General features: G+C 42.1%; 1 protein-coding gene across 1 annotated transcript in view; it reads right to left on the bottom strand.

Moving 5' to 3' along the window:
- Positions 1-13879, bottom strand: part of RHBDD1 (rhomboid domain containing 1) — a 104639-nt gene extending 90760 nt beyond the window's left edge. The window contains exon 1 of the mRNA XM_090288419.1: positions 13822-13879. The gene's annotated coding sequence lies outside the window, so the exon portion shown is untranslated. The remainder of the gene's footprint in view (positions 1-13821) is intronic.
- Positions 13880-22504: the final 8625 nt, after the last annotated feature.

The following is a 22504-nucleotide window of genomic DNA, read 5'->3' as shown; positions in this document are numbered from 1 at the left end:
TAAAATTTTTACTACCATCTGATCAACTCCAAGCATTTCAGCCTAGGATCTAAGGTCTTATATAATATTTATGTACCTTCCACAATAATAACTAATATTTATGAAATTATTTATAGTTTACAAAGGAGTTATATGCAATTTGTGTCATTTAATTCTCACAATCCTGTGAGGACAATATTAGTTCCATATTATCTACTAGCTGGTCTGCACAGCATTTGCCAAGAAAATCATTACCTGTCCTGCCACCTATCCTGAAGGATGCTCAATAGAGTTGTCCACGTGAGAAGTAGCTCATGGAGCTGCCCTAGAGACTTTCTGGGGATATTCAAAATGTCAGCCCTCAGCTTTCTCTGTCCAAGGTGCTTAAATAAGTGTGGCCACTCCTCAGATGGCCAGCCACATGGGGCACCCTCACCACCAGAGGCCACCACGGAGAACTTCACACACACACATCCCGTGGCTTAGACCTATTGCAAGTCTGGACATTCCAAACGTTAAGTGCCCCATTCGGTGGAAATCCTTTCAACAGTTCTGGAGCGGAGCCATAAGACAGACTAGAATTCCACGTTGTCCTACAGGTAAAGAAACTCTGATGGCAATGATCAAGACTTGGACTCTGGGGACTCATATGCAGTGATTCCTGCCAGATGGTGCTGCTTGTCTGTCCAGCCCTTTCACCTCTGTCTGTCACAGCTGCAAACCTTGCCACTGTCCCTGCCTGGGAGAGGCCCAGCAGTCTTGCCTGTCCATCACTTAAGAAAGCCAAGGTCTGTACTTCCACAGCATTTAACAAATGTCTCAAATGTCTATAAGTGGTTAAATACAAATGTTTTGAAATTCCAGGCTGTGATCTCCAGGCAGGACAGAAGTAGTTCAAAGTGCTGCTTCAGCAGAGCCAATATTTTTTAACTTAAGACACCAGACTATGACCCCTTAGACAAGATGTCAGCTACTTTCTATTCCTATGAATGCTCCCTGGAGGGTAAACTCAAATTCGAGCGAATTCTTTTAAGTACTAAAAGGGACTAAAACAACGTCTCACCTTTACTTCGACCTTTACTTGTAATACATGGTGTAAAATTTAATCAAAACTAATTTGAGTAATAACAAGTAAGAAAAAAGTGATTAAAAGTGCAAAGATTTCAGTACTAACCATTTATCAGAGGAGTTCCTTTTATAAAAAATAAGATATTACCAAAGAAGTAGGGTAGGGCAATGCATTTTAAGTTGAATATTGCTTTTGGAAATTATGAAACCCAGTGAAAACACATTGTCTATTTTAGAATAAAATATTACAAGGGAAGAATTATACTTTTAAGACTGCAAAAGCAGGACATAAATATCTTGAAGTAAAATTCTTAGAAAACAAATCAACATGAAGACCTTCTAGGACATAGACGGCAAAGCTGCTAACAGCAGTAGGGTATGTCGGTGAGGCTGGGAAAAATGGTTAGGACTTGGATAGTCCAGAAATAGGTAGCCACCGTCCACTGGGGGAGAGCAGTAAGACTTCAGAATCCATCTTCCCGCGAACACCCCAAATTAACGTACCTTCGCATTAAAAACAGCAGGAGAGGTGCACAGCGAGCCCCCTAGCCATCGGTCCTGACTGTGCAACCCATTCCCAGCCAGATTTCTATGTCTGAGTCCCACAGATACGAAAATTCTGGAGCCACCAGAATTCCTGGAGCCGCTGCATACAGACATGTTAATAAATTCTATTTTGTACACGCAAGAATTACTGAGGCAAAACTCGGGGTGGGGGTAGCTATGAAAAGAGAAGCTTAAATACAAGAAAGTGATTTCAAATGATACAATCACCTACGAGTATTCTAAAGCCACAGAAATGCCTTCCCAAGACAATAAATGGAATCAGCAAAAGAAGCGGTTAAGTCGGGTCTTGATAAGCAGTTAGTTCTACCCTACAGAGTCTAACAGTATCCAGGAAGCAATAAGATTGATGGACTGCTGCTGGAGAAGGCTGGATCAATTTCACCTAAGAGGGACTGTGGCACGGAACAAAGGCACAAGGTTAAACATAAGACTTCAGCTTCCACACTGGCCCTGCCACTAGGAAGGAGGTAGAAAGGTGTAAGAACTAAAAGACAAACCAAGCAAACAAAAAGTCACCAACACTGCCACACCTAAGATCAAGTTTTGCTACTACACTGAGGAAGAGCTGCTGAAGGTGGTGGGGGGTGGGGGGGGCGGGGGGGGGTGGGGGGGCTAGGGAATAACAAGCTGGTTTCAGGTAAAGGCAAGGGACTCAGAAAAGGAATGGCAGATTTACGAAATGCTCTCAACTAGTTTCAACGCCAGCCTGTGCGTGTCAGTTTAATGTCAGTTGAATTACATAAAGAAAATAAAGACCCATGATTAATTCATTCCAAGGAACTAGGGGTTCTGCTGAAGTGAAAGGAAAAGACGAGGCTGTGCTGGGGGTGAGCAATCTGCTGGGGGTCCCCGACAATTTGAAAACTTTAGGTAAAAAGCATAAAGAGGGTTAAAATGAACCGGAGAGACGATTCCCCAGTGAGGGAGCGCTTCCTTCCAGCCGGTTCTGCCCCAGCTTGGAGGTCCTGAATGTGCAAGATCATCAAACTCCTATACAGCCCATTTCTTTAGGTTGAGTTGGATTAAGATGCTGCACAGCCCAGGAAGCTCAGGAAGTGGAAGTCTCATCTGAAGACTGAAATGTTCTCTCCAAACACAGAGACTCAGACACAGATGGAGAAAGAGATGTAGAGCTGCAGAGAGAGACAGAAAGAAATCTATCAACTCTGCCTGGTGGAAAAAAGCTTAACTTTCTAGCTTACAAGATGCTAAATTTTAATAAGGTCACCAATATGACCGGTCAGCAAAGTAACATACTGAGCATCTATCAGGCCAGGCAGAGTTTTTAGGCTCAGAGAAAGAAAAGGACCAAGTGCACACAACTGTTCCTTGTTGCAAAGGCGTTCAGAAGTTGCTCCGATTATTCCCTGCACATAATCAGAGAGGCAGCAATGCTTAACCCCCATCGGTTGACAAAGAGGCTACATTCAGAGACAGAACTATCCCAGCTTGTCTTCCAAGTCACCAGACAAGTCTGAGAGAAGATTCTGGAGTCAACAGGAGCCTTTGTGCACACACGTCCTTTTATCCACTTACTGCTGCCCATTTGCTGCATGGCTTTCAAGCGTCCTCACTGGGATCAGGGAAAGTGTTCAGAAAATCACACACAGGTGCAGGGCTTCTGTTTCGTCTTATCTTGGATTTCCCAGGGACAAGAACATCAGGAAAGGGGGACCCTGGGAAGCTCTCCTCCCCTACAGACTGCCCAGAATAGTTCACAACCACATGAGAGACCAGGATGACAGCCCCTTAGGAGGGTAGCCAGGCCTGCTTCCTCTCTGCACCTCCCTATCTTTGGGAAAACTTTGAAGTGCAAATGTCCAAATCAGGTGGGGACGTTCCAGTTTCATAAACCCAACTCAAGCAGCTGCTAAAAAAGCTTAAAAAAAAAAAAAAAAAACCTTTGTGCAGCTTTGTAATGGCAGGATAAGAGACCTTGCTAAAGGCCCCCCGAAGCCCCAGTAATTAAACTGAAGACACTGCATACTTAACCTTATTTTCTATTACTCTCCTATGCCTAGTTTCCCAATCAGATCATGTTTGCCTCTGGGTCTTCGCTCAGTGCCAAGGGATGGCTAAGACGGCTGGTCTACTGATTAGCTGTGTTACTTCTCTTGGGCAAATGCATCGAGCCATGAGTGTTTCCCCAACTGTAAAATGGGTTGGTATGAGGATTCAGTCAGCATACCCTCGATGAATGTAGCTACTTGCTATTATTATATGCTTGGGTTTTCCCAGAAGCAGACTCTGAGACAAGGATCTCTGTGCAAGCAATTTATCTGGGAGGCAACGAATACCCTGGTTGGGCTGTGGGAAGCACGATGGGGTAGCCAAGGCAAGCAAAAGCGTGTGCAATTATTAAGCAAGCCATCACTATGAGTGACTACAGCATAACCCCGCTGGGAACCCGGGAAGCTGGTAGAGTCATGCCTCGGTGCTCTCCCCCAAAGGCTAGGGGTCTGCCTGAACTCTCTGTCGCTTGAGGCTTGCCGTAGCAGGCGAAGCAGGTGTCAGGGTCCAGAGAGAGCACTTAGGTGAAGACCTGCAGGTACTGAGGCTAGACGTCTGTGGGACTGCACTACGGGCGGGAGGGCCGGGATGGGGGGCCAGGGCCCGGGCAGCTCTGCCAGCATCTCCCCGTGATGGGGCTCCATCACTTCTGCTGTGGTGCTTGTTTTGAAACAAGTAAATGTGTTTAAATGGAATTAATATATCAGGGAACAGTTTGAGCATAATGCGTAATTAGCGTTTGATGATGCTTCATTTCATCTGCAGGATGAATGCAGAAAACTGTACCCAGCTAAAGCAAGCCGCAAGGAAATCCACACAATGGACATGTTTGCTCGAATCGGCCATCCCAGTTCACAGAGTGTGTCATGAATTACACGCATCCACGTCTGCCGCTATGACTTGCCGTCTGCTTCTGGGGAAGCCTGCTTCCTCCGCTGACAACAATTCCCAAGTTGAGATCCTTCTGAGCAGCACTTCCACAAGCAGCGTGCGGTGCTTTTTGAAGGGAGAGCGCCATGTTTATTGTAGTGCTGATGTGTTTTTTGATCATTTAACATGTGAGATTGTGCTACCATTTTTATTAGGTTCCTCTTTTTTTTCTTTAGGTACCACTGACAGTTTTTTTGTGTGTTTTTACTCCTAACACCATGCTCTCTGTAAGCTCTGTGGCTATTGCCCGACCGTGCATGCAATGGTGACTTCAGGAACGCCTTTGTCACTTCCCAGCAGGGCTGACCCTACCACTGGTATAAAGTGTGCAGGAGGGAGCGGAGCCGATACCCAGGACCCGCTGCTTCTTAGCCCCTATCATACCACTTCTGCTCCATATTTACCACGACAATCCCACCCTCTAACCGAAGTCACCAAAGTGAGAGGCTCTCATCACTCAAGTATTTAAAATGCCTCATCCTCTGAACTTTCTCGGACAAATTAGAATAAGAGGAATGAATTCTCTCTCAACCCATGAAACACACCCATATTTTTACATCTTTGCCACCGAAAGTTGTTTTGCCTTCCTTCACATGGAACGTAAAAACAAGATTCATTAAATTTGAGGCATTTGTTTACTTGACTATACATCCTAAATGTGCCACGGTTTCCTGTCGGATCGTAATTACCCAGTGACACAGACATCTGTGCTTGGCTGGATGCTTTAAGTATGGGAGTTCAGTTTGATACTCAGTTAGAATATACCGATTTCATCAAAGGAGCAAAGAGGAAAAATAAGAGCAAGATCAGATGCTCTCACAACACACGCAGCTCCATGCGCAAACTGAATTTACATGCACTGTGCATGTTTCCCTTCTGGACAGCGTACAAGGTCAAACCACTAACTGTCAGTTACAATGAGCTTCCATACTGCTGACCAATTACCTGGTTAATAATAAAAGACAAGGCTATGACATCATTACGGTTGTAATTAATTTACACAGATCAGCGTGCTGTTAATCAAATACATCTTTAAAAGCATTTAATTATTTTTCACCTAGAAAGCAACGCTCAGCTTTGTTAAACGGGAGAAAAAAAAAGCCATCTTGCTGGATTCAACATGAAAGGCTGTCAGGCTGCTCTGAGGCATAAAGGACAAAGGGGCCTCACAGAGCGCATGGCTGCGGGACAGGGGTTGTGGCCGTTGTCACAGCCACAGTGGCCCGAGGTGACAGGTACGGCAACACATCTGAACAGTTTCTGAACATAAAGAAGTGGGCAGGCAACTGGGCTAAACAGATGGGCTCAGGGAAAAGAATTTTCCCAATGCTTTTTGTCACAATGACACACAGGGCTGGCAATATTAACGTGCGTGGCGCAGGACAGCGGTTAAGGGCTTGGCCTTTGGTAAGATCTTCACGGTACACCAGCTGGGGGACCTCAGGAAAGTCCTTCAACTGTCATTTCTCACCTGGTGTCATGAGGATTAAATGGCATTACATGGAGATTATACACACACACACACACACACACATATATATGTAAAATCACAAACTGGGAGATGCAATGTCTTTAACCCATGTAAACAAATAAATTAAAATAAGGCTTAACATTAAATTTTAAAATAGCTTTAAAGAATTTTAATAACTTAGTAACCAATTAGCATTTTTCTGGGCTTTCTATGATCCCACATTGTTAAATTGCTTCATGTGATCCAATTACACACATTTTTTTTTTAAACAATATGATGGGGTGTGTGGAAGACACATGAAAGTAAAAATGGTTTTCTAATTACAATAAATTTTATAATAAAATGTCAAGCTAAAATTTCTGTCAAGATTATCTTTAGATTATCACTACATTTGAGAATTTAATGAGCTTCCATTTTAGGATTTTAAAAAATCTGACTATGCCACGGGACAAAAGTTTTATTTTTCCTTCCTTTTTAAAGTGTTACTGCCTTAACAGAAATCATTAGATTATCTTTATACGTGAAAAATGAAAAGACGGCATTTCATACATAGTCCTGACTTGTGCCCCACACGAGGTGAATTAGTGCCAGCTCCAATTCTGATCCATCACCACGCATGATTTCCAATATCAATCATAAGCCTGTTCCTTCTCTCACAGACTACAAGTTCCAGTGTAATGAGGGCTCATTAGAGTTCCTCTACTGACAGCCCTTCAGATGTAGGGCCTTACCCCAGCAGAAGCGTGGGGTGCGTGGAGGCCAGCGCCCCACTGTCTCTTCCTTCAGGAGGGTTTAAGTAATTCCACTCTCGTGTTTGCTTCCTGCCAGATTTCTTAGTTTGTTTACGTAAAATCAATGAAAAGGTGATAGCCATCACATTCGAAATTAATCTGTGTAGGGATGGTTAGTGAATTATTTATGTAACTGAAATCCTGCCAGCATAAGAACTAGTCAAGAGGGAGAAGACAATGCCAGACTTCAGAGATGCTGTTTATGTTCCCAGAAAGCACACAGGACATCCACTAATTACCGGGTGGTAGGGAGAGCTCGGGTTTTTTTTGCCTGCCCAGCATCAATCCCTCATTCTTTCAGTAACAGGAACCACCCTCCCTCCCCACTGGATGTGGTCCTAGAGAAACCGGCAGTCAACAGTGCCAGTGACCAGAGCTGGAATAATAACTCTCTCACTGGAATCTATAACTTGTGTAGAGACACGAAGACCAACGACTTCTGGAGCTGACACTCAGAGCATTAACATAAAGAATTCTCCAGATCTACCAAGTCTACCCAAACTTTGAGAGCTCGCCAAGCTGCTGTCCTTTACCAAGTCCTGGTGGTTCGGTTTTTCCATCAATTCGCTGAGCTTACCCACACACGTCCAATCTCTTGCTCTGGAATAAATGATTTGGATAAACTAGTAAACTTAGTTTTTGTTGTTTGCAGTCAAAGAACCCTACCCAGAACACTAACCATTTGCCAAGGGCTGGCAAGCAAATCTTAGTTTATTTCAAGCGTCACCAACTCTCGTTGTCTACCGAGCACAATATTCTAGCCCAGAGAAGAACCAAAACATGAATGGTACAGAAGCAGTATCTCAAAGGTCTGCTACAGGCATGCCCTAAAGAAAAAAAGAGTGCACAGAGCTAACTAAGACTGTGAGTGTGTGCGAGAGTAACTTCTACATAAGTAAGACAAAGTCCCCTCAGTCACATACTCAGTGTCTCAAGTTGGACACTGGATGAAGAATGTTATTTCAAAAGGAAAAAACCAATGGCCTAAAATTGTCTTCTATTTATACAAGACTTAACGTTTTAAAGACACTTCTACTTACTGAGGTGATTTTTCAAAACATCGTACTCCCTGACTTTGCTCTTCCCTGAAAATAAGACAGGTGTAAACATTTAATAAGGTGTTATCACTTGATGAAAACTTCTGGCTAGAACTTTTACACAATTAGTCAATTAGATTCATCTGCTGAAAGAAAGAAAGAGAAAGAAAGAAAGAAAGAAAGAAAGAAAGAAAGAAAGAAAGAAAGAAAGAAAGAAAGAAAGAAAAGTGAATGGGAGCCTCTTCTAACTCACAGCCTTCAGGAAGGATTATGGAAGTGTGCTGCATGCTTCCCTTTGGAGAGACTTACCTCTTCATTTTTCAGCATCATGCAATGCACTGACAGACACAAGTCATTATATTTCTCTAATCATGAGCCCAGAGAAGAAAACCAATGAATGTGGAACTATAGCAATAAAGGCCTTAAGCATATAATTTTATATCTCACGGTCTGTATTCCTTCATTTAATAATATGCACGAAGGGAAAAACAGCCATGGCTTCGAAAGAGAAGCAGACACACAAACAGCAACATTATAGTGGGATAAAGAACTGTAACAGAACTATTTGTAAAAGTGCACGGGATGTTTAGAAAACAGCAAAACGAAGTTTAAAGTGTTGTATGAGGTGTGGGGCCAGAAACAAAGAAAACACTGAGACAGGCACTATCCTGTGGGCAACGCGGAGGGAGATGAAACGGCGCATGAGACTCCTGGTCAAAAGCTGTGAAGCCGTCTCACAAAAATAAAAGGATGCGTTTCAAGTCATCACGTGGTGACATCACAGCTACAGGCTGGAAATTTAGAAGTCTATAAGGTTTCTTCTTAATACAAAATTAACATACCTTGAAAGAAAGGCGGAAATCTTGAAATAGTTTGATATGAAGGGACTTCTGCTCCATGGGCAGTGTGCACAGTATTTATTCCTACATTTGTTCAAACTTAGAATCACAATTGATTCATTACTGCACACATAATTGCAAAATGATGGTATTTGTAGCATAAAAAAATGCAGCAAAATTTCTTTCACAGCGTTGCCCAAGACACTTTCCTTAAGGGGAAAAAACCCCAAATTAGGATACCTGCCAACACCCACACCCACACCCACACACCCTTATATATTATTTAAATAGAATTGAACTCATTGTAATATGTATATAAATTTCATTCATAACTATCCTGATATAGTGACTTTGAATTAAAAATGCATAAGCGAATTAACACCATGGAGAAACAGCTGTTGTTTCAATGACAACACTCCTTGAGCCGGAGCCAGATTTGCAGTCAAATCTGCATGCCATTGCTTCCTGGTACGTGACCTCGGGAAAATCACATAATCAGTCCTGCTCGGTTTCTTTATCCATTGATGAGGAAAACTTCACTTACTTCCTGGAGTCATTGTGAAGAATCAAAGAAATAGCATATTACGGGAATGCACGTAGCACCCTTCCAGAGTTTGTTTTCCAGTCCCTCTTCCTCTCCATAAAGTAACGAGCCTTTCCCCCTGTGGAACTAAGCTTTACTGCTTTATAACCACGATGTGCATGTGACAATGTCCAAGAAAGTAGGTGGTAAATAACACCAACACGGAAGCCTGAACGCATCCATGGTTAGCTGGCGATCATCTAGACCCCAAAGGGTTCTTGCACACTGTCTATTGCTTCTCAGAAATTTCATACGTTTTCTTGTCTGAATACACAGAGCAGCTGGTTGATTGAAAGTGACTCCCCCTCCCCCACACTCCAGCTGTCACCAGGAAACCCTTCTCAATGTGTGGAAAAAGACAATGCAATATTACTACTGCCGCTAATTAATAACAATCTAACAAATACTTGGCAGTTGAAATTATTTTTCTTATGAAAGCTCACTATTAACTAAAAATTAACTCCAAGGAAAACCCTTGACCAGATAAATGCAAACCAGCTGCTTTCATACAACAAAAAATCAAGGGGCGGTAAACACAAGTGATGTATTTCCACTGACTCCTTGAATCTTTTTCCTTGTCTCATTTGTAATGCTAAACAACAGCCAGTTAAAATATTAAATAGCTTTAACAGTGATGCAGCTGTCATATTTGGAGGGATAAAAAAAAAAAAAAAAGCTTAGATGACTTCTCAAAAAAATGTGCACAGACGCCTATTTTTGTAAAATAATCGCTCTTCTGCACGAGAAGCTATACTACATGTTTAGCACCGCTGAAAACGTTTTGCATTGTCTTCAGAACACATTTGTGACTCTCACTCATAAGAATTCTTCCTGCCATGACTTTTTAAGGTATAACTCATCTCCTGAGGATTTCTATCCCATAGATGAAGAGTTTCACAACCAATGTCCTGGACGCCCTAGGTTTCAGGGACATTCCTCAGTGTGTCCCTGCAGAGCAACTGTGTTCTCTGCTCCTGAGCGCTACAGGCAAGACTCTGCTAACTAGGGCTAAAAAAGGTGAGACCCACCGCGTAGATGACTATGGCTGCAGCATAGAAGGGAATCTATATTTTTAAAGCATCATTTCAATCTTTTTAATGTTTTTTTTTAAGAATGTTTACGTATACATACACACAATAACTTTACATAAGGATATACATTCATCCCCATCCACAGATTACAAAACAAAATGATGGCACTAGCTGGGCTGCTAAGTTGGAGTGTTGTTCCATGCACCAAAAGGTTACGGGTTTGATTCCCGGTCAGGGCACATACCTAGGTTATGAGTTCAATCCCTGGCTAGGGCGCATACAGGAGGCAACCAATCAATGTTTCTCTCTCCTCCTCCCTTCCTCTCCTTCTAAAACAATCAAGGATATGGGTGAAGATTACAAAAAAAAAGAAAAGAAAATTATGACCCGCTATGTTTCAAGTATTTTCAATGCTTACATATTTATATTTAGTATATGTACACCAAACTACATAATACCCTGACCAGTGCAGCTCAGTTCATTAAGCATCATCCTGCAAAGTAAAAGATTTCCAATTTGATTCCCAGTCAGGGCACATGCCCGGGTTGCGGGTTCAGTCCCGGTCAGGGCACATACAAGAGGCAACTGACTGATGTTTCTTGTGCTCATCGACGTCTCCCTCTCTTTCCCCCTCCCTTCCCCTCTCCCTAAAAAAACAGAAATAAATAAATTTAAAAATAAGAATTTTTATCATTTTTTTTTTAAGCAGGGAATAATTTTTCACTTTGTTATTATTAAACATCCATGTTGAAAAATAATAACCATTTCAGAGCTAACAGTGTTTTCTTAGGCTTTGGTGCATGTTTTTAGTGAGGTCTCATCTTCTCTTACATAATGCTCCCTTCTCTAAGTGACTGTCCCCATTAACTGAGGATCCATAAATATTAATCAACCCCTGACCTTCACCTTCCAGTTAGCACCCCCAAAAATCTTATGGAAGTTGCTCTGTACGGTGAGAAAACTGAAAATAGTGTTTCCTAACAGATTTAAAGTTTTAACTTTCTCTAAGCGTTTGCTTTGTCTGATTCTCAGTAACGTGAACACTTCGGCTTTTCACTTCAGCATACGTGGTCGTTTAAAGAGAGAGGCAGGGCGTCAGGTAATAACAAAACTACCTCATTCATAAGGAGAAACGAATGAGTTAGGTTTGAGGTGGCAACTACCTTTTCCACTGTCCACCATGTAGTCGTTATTGGACCTCTACGCCTGACACCTCGTGGACACGTTTTGCAGCTTATTTCATTTTATTCAGTGTCCTGAGGCAACCCCACACCGTGACTCCTACTTTATAGGAGAGGCGATTAACACTGGGAGGACGTTAGCTTGTCTGATGGGTACAGCCAGTAGTGGCAGAGGCGGGGTTCAAAGCAGGGTCTTCCTGCCCACAAACCACTGCAACATGTATCTGCCTCTCTGAGACAGAGAACAAGAAAAATGCTTGGGGCCTTTGGAAAACGAATGCTTTACGATGGGGCAGCATGCCCCAAATTATTTATAATACAGGCTGATATCCAAAGGGAAAACTCTCTCACCCACAATATCTAGCGGCCATGGCATGGCCTTGGGAGCAGCTCGCTTTAAGCAAAGCCCATCAGTTAGGCCACAGTGTGGCACTGACCCTTCTCAACATCGGAATGAGTCTAGGTTTCAGGGCAGCTGCTTCTAATCCTGAATATTTCTCTCTCTCTTCCCCCCTTTATGGCCCCCTGGAAAGGGAAGGGAAACTGAGTAAACACTGCAACTGATTATTTTAAAACAACAGGCAGCAGGCCCACTTTACTCAACTGTTGTGATGCTTCCAGAAAAACAACTATGGAGAGCGGGTACGATGAGGGCTTCTCTGCTATCGTTGAGCTTTATGACATGTGGGAAAGAAAGATAAGGATGGAAACGTGTTCAGCCTTGTGTTCTGCTTGCAAGTCATTGCTCCATAATACTTCTCAGCTGTAAGGCTAACCTCTGGTCAGTTCTCCACCCTACCTTCTTTACCAAATTCTGGGTCACCAAAAGGGTGTAATTAAGCTGAACAGAACAGAAAGCTGAAAAATTTTCAAGTACCCTTTAACACAATCACTAATGCGATTCTTAAAAATCTGACAGCCACAACAGGACTAGTATTAGTCAGTATGTGTGGCTATAACTTTTAACTGAACATCCTGCCTCCAATAAACAACCTTGATGATAATAGAATATAACTGGGAATCTAGAAATAAACAAATCAAATGCCTTCTAAGCAGTGGTCACAATATCCATGCACTGCGACTCAGGTCTAACCTAAGGATGAATCCAAGAAAATCTATGTTCTTATTTTATATAAAGGTTATTAAATAACATCTCATCTTCGACAGTTTTCTACGTTTGCTGGTGTTAAACACTTTTCCTGCATTTTCACATTGAACAGGGACAGCCCTATGAAGACACCTGTGACTTGCCCCAGACCCTACACCTAGAAAGGCCGCACCTGGATCCACTCCAGTCTGTAAAATTCCACCGTGACGCCCAAAGGGTTGTTACCACTATGCCGGTGATTCCTAAACTTGAGCACCCAGGGGCCCTGCGGGGAAGTGGAAGCCTGGTTAAAATACTTCTGAGTCATTAAGTCTGGGGGAAGACCCCCGATTTTTCATTTTCAACAAGTTCCGGGGCGATGCTGACGCCAGGAGTCCTGGGACAAGTCAGGAACCCAACGCAGGGAGCGCTGTTCTTTGCAAGATCCCCTCTTCCCCAAGCGCTGTCATGCCAGCAGCAAATTAAGTCTTAGAAGTTTATTAGAACCGGCAAAAAACAAAAAACAAAAAGACATATAAGTTTGAGACATCAGACAGACTTTTTAAGAGGCCATTCCCAAGAACTAAAAGCACACAGAGAGGAAACTCTAGCTGTCACTGATTCTTCAAAGGGACCACACGCATAAGCGGCTCTGTCATGACAGCACCCTGAGTCTTGGAAAGCGACCGTGAGTCGGTTTGGGAGACGCTGTCTAAGGTCTGGGCAGAAGAGGGTTAAATTCAGGACGCGGATTTCCTCCTTCCGGGTGAGAAAAACACAGCCACTCGCCACTGGGGCGACGGCTGTGTGCGCTGCACCACGAGCTCGGGAACAGGCAGCCCCCGCTCCGCGAGCGCCTGAAAGCGAAAGCTGGTGCTGATGTAACGTCGCCGTCAACTTTCCGCATTCACACGCCATCCCTGTAACACTCCCGCGGCGCTCGCCCCAGCCTCCGAGGGCCGCGGGCGGGCTCCTCCCGGTGCCCGGGGTGAAGACGACCCCCGTCGGGCCGCTCTAAAGAAACGTCCGCCCCGACCCCGCACCCCGAGTCTGCCCAGGATGCCGCGGCTGCGCCTCCAGCCCCGACCCGCCGCGGCCCCTACCCCCAACCCTGTCCGGGGCGAGAGGACGCGGCCGGCGGCCCCGCAGTCTCCGCCCCGCCGCCGGCGCCGCAGCCCCGAGGAGAGCCTAACAGCCCCGCGCAGAACCCACGCTGCGAACAGAGCCCAACAGACGCGGAAACTCACGTTCTCTACGGCCCGCCTGCGTCCTCACGTCCTCCCGCGCGCACGTGCGTCATGACGCACGGGCGTCGATCCCTATCGCTCGTCGTCCCCGCGGCGTGCCCTGCTGGCCGGCTGCTGCAGAGCGTCGTCACTTGTGAGCTGCGTGGCCCTCCTCCGGGCCGCTCGTGGCGGCGGGGGCAGGCGGGTGGCTCCGCGGGCACCGTGGGGAGTGCCGTCTGCTCATCGCGCGACCCCGAGTGGGACGTGGATACCGCTTCCTTTCCCTGCCGTGAGTCCCGCTCGCCCTCCCCCACGAGCAAAGCCAAAGCAAACAAGCGGCCTGCGAAGGAAGGACCAGACACGGGGAGAAGCCGCGCGTGGGCCGCGTGGCGGCGGTGAAACTGCCCTCGCAGGGCCCAGCCGTGCCGCAGGCTCCGGAGCTGCTGCGGGGAGTCACGTGCTGCTTGCGAAGGGGATGGTGCGCCAGACAGAAACGTCCACCTTCATGGGTCATCAGCAGACCGCGTGGGAGCCGCCTGTCTTGGAGCGGAACCCACGGGCACCTCGCGCGCCAGCAAAACAAGCCGTGGGTGCGCTTTTCACTCCCCGGGGCTTAGGTCCGAGACTGCGTTTCTTCGTCTGCTTGCCCATGGGAGGGCTTCCGGTGTCACGTCTTTCTGGTCACGTGTCATTTGATGCCATTTTAATTACAGGTTCTGCTTGGACTCCGGAGCAAGCAGCTGGGGTTAGGGCAAGTTAAACGCTCTGATGCTCTAATTACTTCATACCATATGGGGAAACTCCTGCTATCCGGTACAGAATTTTCTAACAACCAGGAGTTAGATACGCCTTTTCCAAGGAGGACTCCAAATGCGGGTGGTTTGGGGCTGCTCTGTATTTATTGGAAGTTGTGGCAGTTGTGTTTAGCTAATTAACTGCCGAAACGAGTTTTGGTTATTTTTTTTTTTATTGTAAGAACTCCTAGGAACTAGTATAAATGACCCATGGACATGGACAACGGGGTGGGGACTGACTGTGGGAGAAGGGGGTGGGCTGGGTGTGTGGGGAGCAATGGGGGGAGAAGTGGGACAACTGTAATAGAAAAACAATAAACTAATTAAATTAAAATACTCAGAAAAACTATAGGAATTTCATTTTGGAGTTTGAAATTTAAATGAAAAATTGGCTCATGCACCTTGCATTCCTGGAAATAGAAAGTCAACTAAACAGGAGACGGGAAAGGTGAACTGCCTATAAAAGCATTTTATGTATTTCCCTAGGAAAAAAGGTTGATGTGATTTCTCAGAAAGAAGGGGTCCCCGATCATATGCATCAATTCGGTAATACTAATCCTATCTTATGTTTTTGACAACACTGCACCTTTCTATAATAGCATCATTTTTTCTTGTCTTTATCTTAACACATCAAATACAGAGGTCATTTTAAGGGAGCCACAAATCAAGACACTCCATACAGTAATATCACTAAAATGTTATTAGAGTATGTAAGGATTAAGAATACAGACAATTATATTTAATTTCAAATATCACTGGAAAAATTTACAGACATCTGAGAGGACAGGAAAAGTCTCTGTTTTAAAATGACCTATTTGTTCTATATGACTTATTGAGCAGACAGGAATTTATTTTTTAAGTCCCTACCGAAATCATGTATCATACTCAAGTTCCGTTTAAATTTTCAAACAGATTACTTGGAAAGTAATTGTATATCTTAAGCAGCATCCTTCCACTAAGGCAAGGCTTTAAAATACCGAAGAATCAATGCCCTAAGGCCTTTAGCATAAAAGTTATGCAATTGTAACATCACTTGGTAAGATTCCTAAAAGATCAAAAGTCTTCATGAATCTTCATCATGAGAAAAAGCAGCATGGTGGATATTGTATGTAATATTTGATACCTAAATAAATATATGAATAACTTCCCGTTTTTTTCAAAGTTTTGCAGGCGAGCAACAATACCTGGGAAAGAGCCATCTGACTTCAATAAGGATTCCTAAAAGTTGGTTCTTGTGTACAAACAGAAGAGTTGTGGTAACAACCTTTATACAGTTCCTGAATCTAGGATTGGGACTGGCAGGAAGGCAGATGAGTATCGTTCTCAGCGTTTGAAAGCAGGCCTGGAGGTGAGAAGACATCGGGCAACAACACCGTGCACAAATAACACGACTGGATTTTTTTTTTTTTTTAGAGAGAAGCTGGTTTGGGTATCTACTTGATTTCAATGAATTGAGTATTTGCTGATCCCCAGTGCTGTACCAAAAGATATATAAACTGATCAAAGAATTTATAGCTTTCTTGTGAAAAAACTTACAATTTAATTCAAGAACAATTTAAGAACTTTAAAAGTGAATACAAAATTACATCATGTATTATATTATGATGATGATAAGACCAACAAGAACACTTAACAGTGATAAACCATGCAAACAGTAACCATAACAGATTTTCAGTGGCTTTACTGATACAGACAGTAGACTTTTAAGACAAGAAATATTTCTAGAGAGACATTGCATAATGATAAGACGGTTAATACATCAAGAAGACACAACAATTATAACAAAGTACCACAAACCAGGTGGCTTAAAACAATGGAAGTTTATGTCTCACAGTTCTCGAGGCTGAGTCTATGATCAATGTGTTGGCAGAACCAAGCTATCTGAAACCTGTAGGGGAGAATCCTTCCTTGACTTGTTAGCTTCTGGGGATTTGTTGGCAGTCCTTGGCATTCCTTGGTTGCAGCTCCATCAACTTCAGTCTCTCTCTCTCTCATTGCATGGCATTTTTCCCTCATATGTTTTTCTCATCTTCTTATTAGGACACCGATGATAGAAGATTTAAGAGCCCAGCTTACTCCAACATGACCTCCCTTTGACTAATATCTGCAATGACACTTTTTCCGAATATGAACACATCCTGAGGTACTGGGGGTTAGGACTACAACAAATGTTTTTGGGTAACATAATTCAACCCATAATAGACTACACAAGTAAAGAAATTAATGAGTACTTTTAAAATATCCCCATAAAGAATAGTTAAGGCCCACACGGATTCACTGGTGAATTCAATCAAATATTTAAGGAAGAAATTATATAATCATACTCTTTCTGAAATGGAGAATACTTCTTAACTCATTCTGTGAAGATGTTTATTGCCTGATACCAAAGCCAGGTAAAGACATTACAAAAGAAGAAAGCTACAGATCACCCTGGCTGGTGTGGCTCAGTGGATTGAGTGCTGGCCTGTGAACCAAAAGGTCACCGGTTCGATTCCCAGTCAGGTCACATGCCTGGGTGGTGGGCCAGATCCCTGGCTGGGGGTTTGTGAGAAGCAACTGAACAATGTATCTCTCACAAACATTAATGTTTCTTCTCCCCCTCTTTCTCCCTCTCTTCCCCTCTCTCTAAAAATAAATGAATAAAACCTTTTTTAAAAAAAGATGATCAGTTTTTAAAAACTGCTACAGATCAATGTTCCTCGTGAACATACAAAAAGTTCCCAACAAAGTATTAGCAAACCAAATCCAACAATACCTTATACAGGATTATATATCGTGAATGCAAGGTTGGTTTAACATTTAAGAAAAATCAATGTAAAACAACACTACATTAATAGACCAAAGGACAAAAAACACATACCATCTCAATAGACATTACAAAAGCATTTGACAACATCCAATAAACTCATGATAAAAATTCTTAAAATGTAGGATTAGAAGGAAACTTCCTCAACCTAATAAAGGGCACCCAAAAGAACTATACAGCTAATTTCATGCTTAACCATAAAACACTGCTTTCCTCTTGAGAGCAAGAACAAGGCAAGAATGTCTGTTCTCACAACTTCTATGCAAAATTTTACTGGAAGTGTCAGCCAGTGGAGTAAAGGAAACAGACAAAAAAATTAAAGACGTCAGATTGAATAGGAAGAAGTATAATTGTCGTTACTCACAGATGACCTGATCCTGTAAGTAAAAATCTTTAAAACACATACATACACATACACACAGATAAGCACTACTAGAATTAATAAATGAGTTCAGCACAGTCTTAGGATACAAGATCAAGATTTTAAAAAGTATTCTCATATACTATAAGTAAATTGTCCAAAATTGCGGTAAGAAGACAATTTCATTCTGAATAGCATCACAAAGAATAAAATACTTTGGAATAAATGTAATAAAAGAGGTACGAGAGAAAATCTTTGTCGTGTTGATCAGGCGAAGACTTTTTAGTTAAGACACCACAAGCACAAACCACAAAAGAAAATATTGATAAAATGACAAACACAACTATCAGTAACAATCTAAAAAGTAAAAACAAAATCCAACTAAGCAAACCAGAATAGGAACAGAATCATAGGTATGGGGATCATTCGGAGGGTTATCAGCTGGAAGGGAGGAGGGGGAGAAATGGGGAAATGGTGCAGGGATTAAGAAGCGTAATTGGTTGGTACAAAACAGACAGGGTAAGTTAAGAAAATATTGATAAATTGGACCTCCTCGAAATAAAAAAATATTTGCTGCTTAAATGACATCATTAATAAAATGAAAGGCCACAGATTTGCAGAAAATATTTGCAAATTTTATATCCGATAAAGGAATTGTATCTGGAATATTTAAAGTACTCGTACAACTCAATGAAAAAAGAAACTAAGAAATGGGCTAAAGATTTATACAGATACTTCACCAAAGAAAATTAAGTGAATAAGTAATAAATTTATTAAAAATATTCCCAGCACTAGTCATTAGGAAGATACCAGTTAAAACCACATGAGATACTACCCCACACACCCTAGAGAGACAATAATTTTAAAAAAACAGTTACGAATGTGGAGAACCAAGAATCATCACACATCGCTGGTGAGAATGTAAAATGACAACGGCCAACTTTGGAATATGGGCAGTTAAAAAAAAAAGCACTTAAACATACCCTTATGATAAGAACCCAGCAATTTAACTCTTAGGAATCTACCCAAGAGATACGAATATATGTCAACAAAAGATTTATATGTACATTTTATAACTATAATAGCCAAAAACTGCAAACAATCCAAATGCTTATCAACCGTTGAATGGATAAAGCAATAAGAAAGACACAAACTACTGATTCACTCACAACATGGATGAACCTCAAAAATAGTATGCGAATTGAGAGAAAACAGACCCCAAAAACTACATATAGTATAATTCTGTCCATATGAAATGTCCAGAAAGGCAAATGTATAGAGACAAACAGACCAGTAGTTGATTGGAACCGGAGACAAACAGATCAGTAGTTGATTGGAACTGGAGACGGGAGCCAGGTTAACTGTAAATGAACACGAGGGAGCTTTTTACGATGAGAGAAATATTCTGAGTTGTGATGATGGCTGTCCAACTCTATAAACATTGAAAATCACACAGACACACTATACACAGACGATGGCTGAATTTCATGGTATAAATTCTTTCTCAACAAAGCTGTTTAAAGAGAAAAGATAGTCTGTGGACATGTGTGGTCAATTACCTACGAGGCCTAGTAAAGAGTGAGTGTTAACAGGCCAACTGAGAGCCTACTTATCTGTGTGCTGTGTTGAAGACATCATTGTTGAGGTGGAGGATACCAGCCAGGTATAAATGCCGTCCTCTAGGAGCTTCTAGTCTTATAAATGGACCAACATCTGATTAATGTCAGCGAAACCAGAGAGGAAGAGTTAACTGCTATAAACGAAGTTTAGTTAAATTAATTTGGGACTTTAAAGGAGGGGAATATTGACCAGAGCTCGAGAGATGAGAGAACAATGTGTGCAGTTGACATTTGATTAGTCTCCTTGATGTATATGTGGGATTGGACCGACAGGGATGAATGGGAAAGTATTCCAGGCAAGAAAGAGAGAAAGAGAGCAAGAGACAGAAAGAGAAAAGAAAAAAAAAGAATTGAGAGCACTATTATGAGGAATCATTATAGCGACATATTTTATCAGCATTTGAGCAAGTTACCGTTTTTATCAATAGTAAGGAGTGAAAAGGTATGGCATGATGTCCAATATTCTTGATGTATAAGCATTACAATGCAGACACTGGACAAAATGGAATAATGACTTTATTTAGAATAGTGGGAAAAGTTAGCTATAGATTGTGGGTGTAAAATGTGGAGAATATTAAACCCTACTTGAAGAAAACACCATTAATAATAAAAATGCAACGAATTAACATGTCTTAGAAATTCTTTTTTAAAGTTCAGCCATTCTATTATTTATTTATAATAGGCTTTTTTTTTTTTTTTTTTTTGAAGAAGAAGAAGAAGAGCTTGAGGTTTCTGATGGTCTTATAACAGTATGTCTCAGGTTGTGGTTCCCGAGGATTTAAGTCTCTATGATGAGTGTGATAGTTGATTCTTAAAGCTTGAGCCAGCTTTGTGTAATTTTTTTCTATAAAAAAGTGTCCATTGTTGCTCTGTAAGCTTCTTGCTAGTCCAAATTCAGCAGGAAGTCATTTTGAGCTTCTCAACGAAAGCTTCAAAGACCGTGCGTGAGCTCCATCTCAGCCTTGATGAAGCGTGTTTTGACAAAGGAACTTACCCTGCAGCTGACAGGTAGGTTTCCCCCACACTGGTGATGAGAAGTGACAGGAAAGATAAATTAGAGAGAGGGTAAAGAAGAGAAAACAATACCAGGTTCATTCTGGGTCACCCAAACGATTGCTGGACGGGAGCTAGGCCCAGAGTGGTTCTGCCTCGGGCTGGCCAGAACTGTGCGGCTCCTTGACTTCGTGCAGGGAAGTTTCCACAACACGAGTCCAGGTGATTTTAAAAGTACGTTTATTACAGCTGGGGCCTGTGAAACGAAGGAAGGGCTTAGGATAGAAGCAACAGAGAGAGCTGGGGCGGGGCTGCTGTGCCGTTTTAGAAATGTTGTAAAAAAGAAGTGAGAAGTCAAAGTCATGGTGACAGAAGGAAGCCCAGGTGGGGCTGCTGTTAGCTCACTGCAAAGTCAGAGAAAAAGAGGGCCTTGCAGACAGGTTCATGGGGTAACCCAGGATAAGCTACCGCTGCCGGCTGGTCCCCTGGTTGCAGATCACAGGGGGGACCCTCAGAGTGTAGGAGAAAGAGAGCAGAGATACATGCCTAAGGGAGAAAGGCATGGGAGTGCTTTAAAGAGAGTACACTCCTGTCTTAGAAATTCTTATAATGATCTTGTGTTTCAGTCTTTATATGGGAATACATGCTTTCGAACTCAAATGGTTTTTCATTGGTTTGAATGGAGAATGGAGAATTAAGAATCTTTCATGGTTTTACTGCCAATGAGAAAAGTCCTGAAAGTAATCAGGTATTACGAACACTGAAAATGGCAATGCCCTCGCAGTAGATTTGTGATGCTTAATTATCCTGACCTTACGGTCATTATTCTAATCGAATATCAGTTGTCACAAATCAACTCTCAATCTATCAGAGCTGAGAAGAGCTGTGATAACACTAAAATAATTTGTGTTGCTCTGCAGGATTTTAATGCTTGGAATTTAATGTTTAAACTCCTGCCACTGGATCATTCACGTCCTGATTTCTGATCATACCACCAACAGATCAATTTATTTCTTATATTGGGGCATTAATCCAGTTAAACCTCATCCTCTCCTCGTGTATTGCCCATGTTTGTTGTTGTTGTTTTACAGAGTGGTCTCCTCCACCCACCGAAGATGAATAAGCCAGAATTTTCTTCTCTCTGCCCCAGTACCATGAGAGAACAGGAATATCACATGGGAACTGATCTGGAGATGGTTGGAGGCTGTAGTCAATTCGGGACCAGAAATAACAACCTCTCACTGGGAGTGCTGGAGGCTGAGTACCCCTCAAAGCACCTAGGGGAGGAAAGGGTATTAGCTTGACCACTTCAGGATATCGTGAACTTTAACACAACCCTTACTTAACCCTCTACTCCTGCTAAGACCTGCAGATACAAATCTTATTTTCTTATCACTGAGTATTATTTTAGTAAATTTAAGAATTGTTTTCTTCTCGAGCATCCTATAAGATCTCACTATTACAACTATGACTTCTACCTGTTAAGTACATTAATGTATTTAGAACTCTTATCAAAGTGCCTGGCACCCAGTAAACACCCAGTAAATACATGTTAACTGTTCCGATAGCTACTATAGCTGCCATTTGTTGAGAGCATGTCATCCAAACTGAGGATCAGAGAGTCTAGGTAATTTGCGAAAGCTCATGAAGCTAGTAGGCAGAAGAGTTAATCGTTCATACTTTCTTTCTAATATATTATTTCTACTTCTGAATATTAAATGTCTGGCACTGTGCCTCACTGGATGCACCATAGTCTATGTAAAAAGGAATTTTGATTTTATTCATGTACTTGTTTATATAAAGTTTTCATTGTTTCTTTAAACTAGAAAAAATTCAAATGAAAACTATTCACTATCCATTTCAGAATTATTTTTGAATGTGTTTCAATTGTTTATAGTTTTCTATTTTAGGAAGTATTTTTTTCTACTATGTGTCTTGGGTAAATCTTCCTTAATTATGTTTTAACTCATTATGATTATTATCTAAAAATTAAATTGGGTTTACAGATGTCCCATTGTTTTCATGCTTACAGGAGAATAGTAGAATATTGTTTGAGAGCTCTCGTTTCTTTCAAATAATAAATCCTAAATAAAATATGCACATTAATTCAACATGGAAAATTGTGTAGCCT

The sequence above is a fragment of the Furipterus horrens genome, unplaced genomic scaffold (genome assembly GCF_987537825.1).
Source record: "Furipterus horrens unplaced genomic scaffold, mFurHor1.1.pri manual_scaffold_1, whole genome shotgun sequence".
Lineage (NCBI taxonomy): Eukaryota > Metazoa > Chordata > Mammalia > Chiroptera > Furipteridae > Furipterus > Furipterus horrens.
This window is presented reverse-complemented; position numbering and strand designations above follow the sequence as displayed.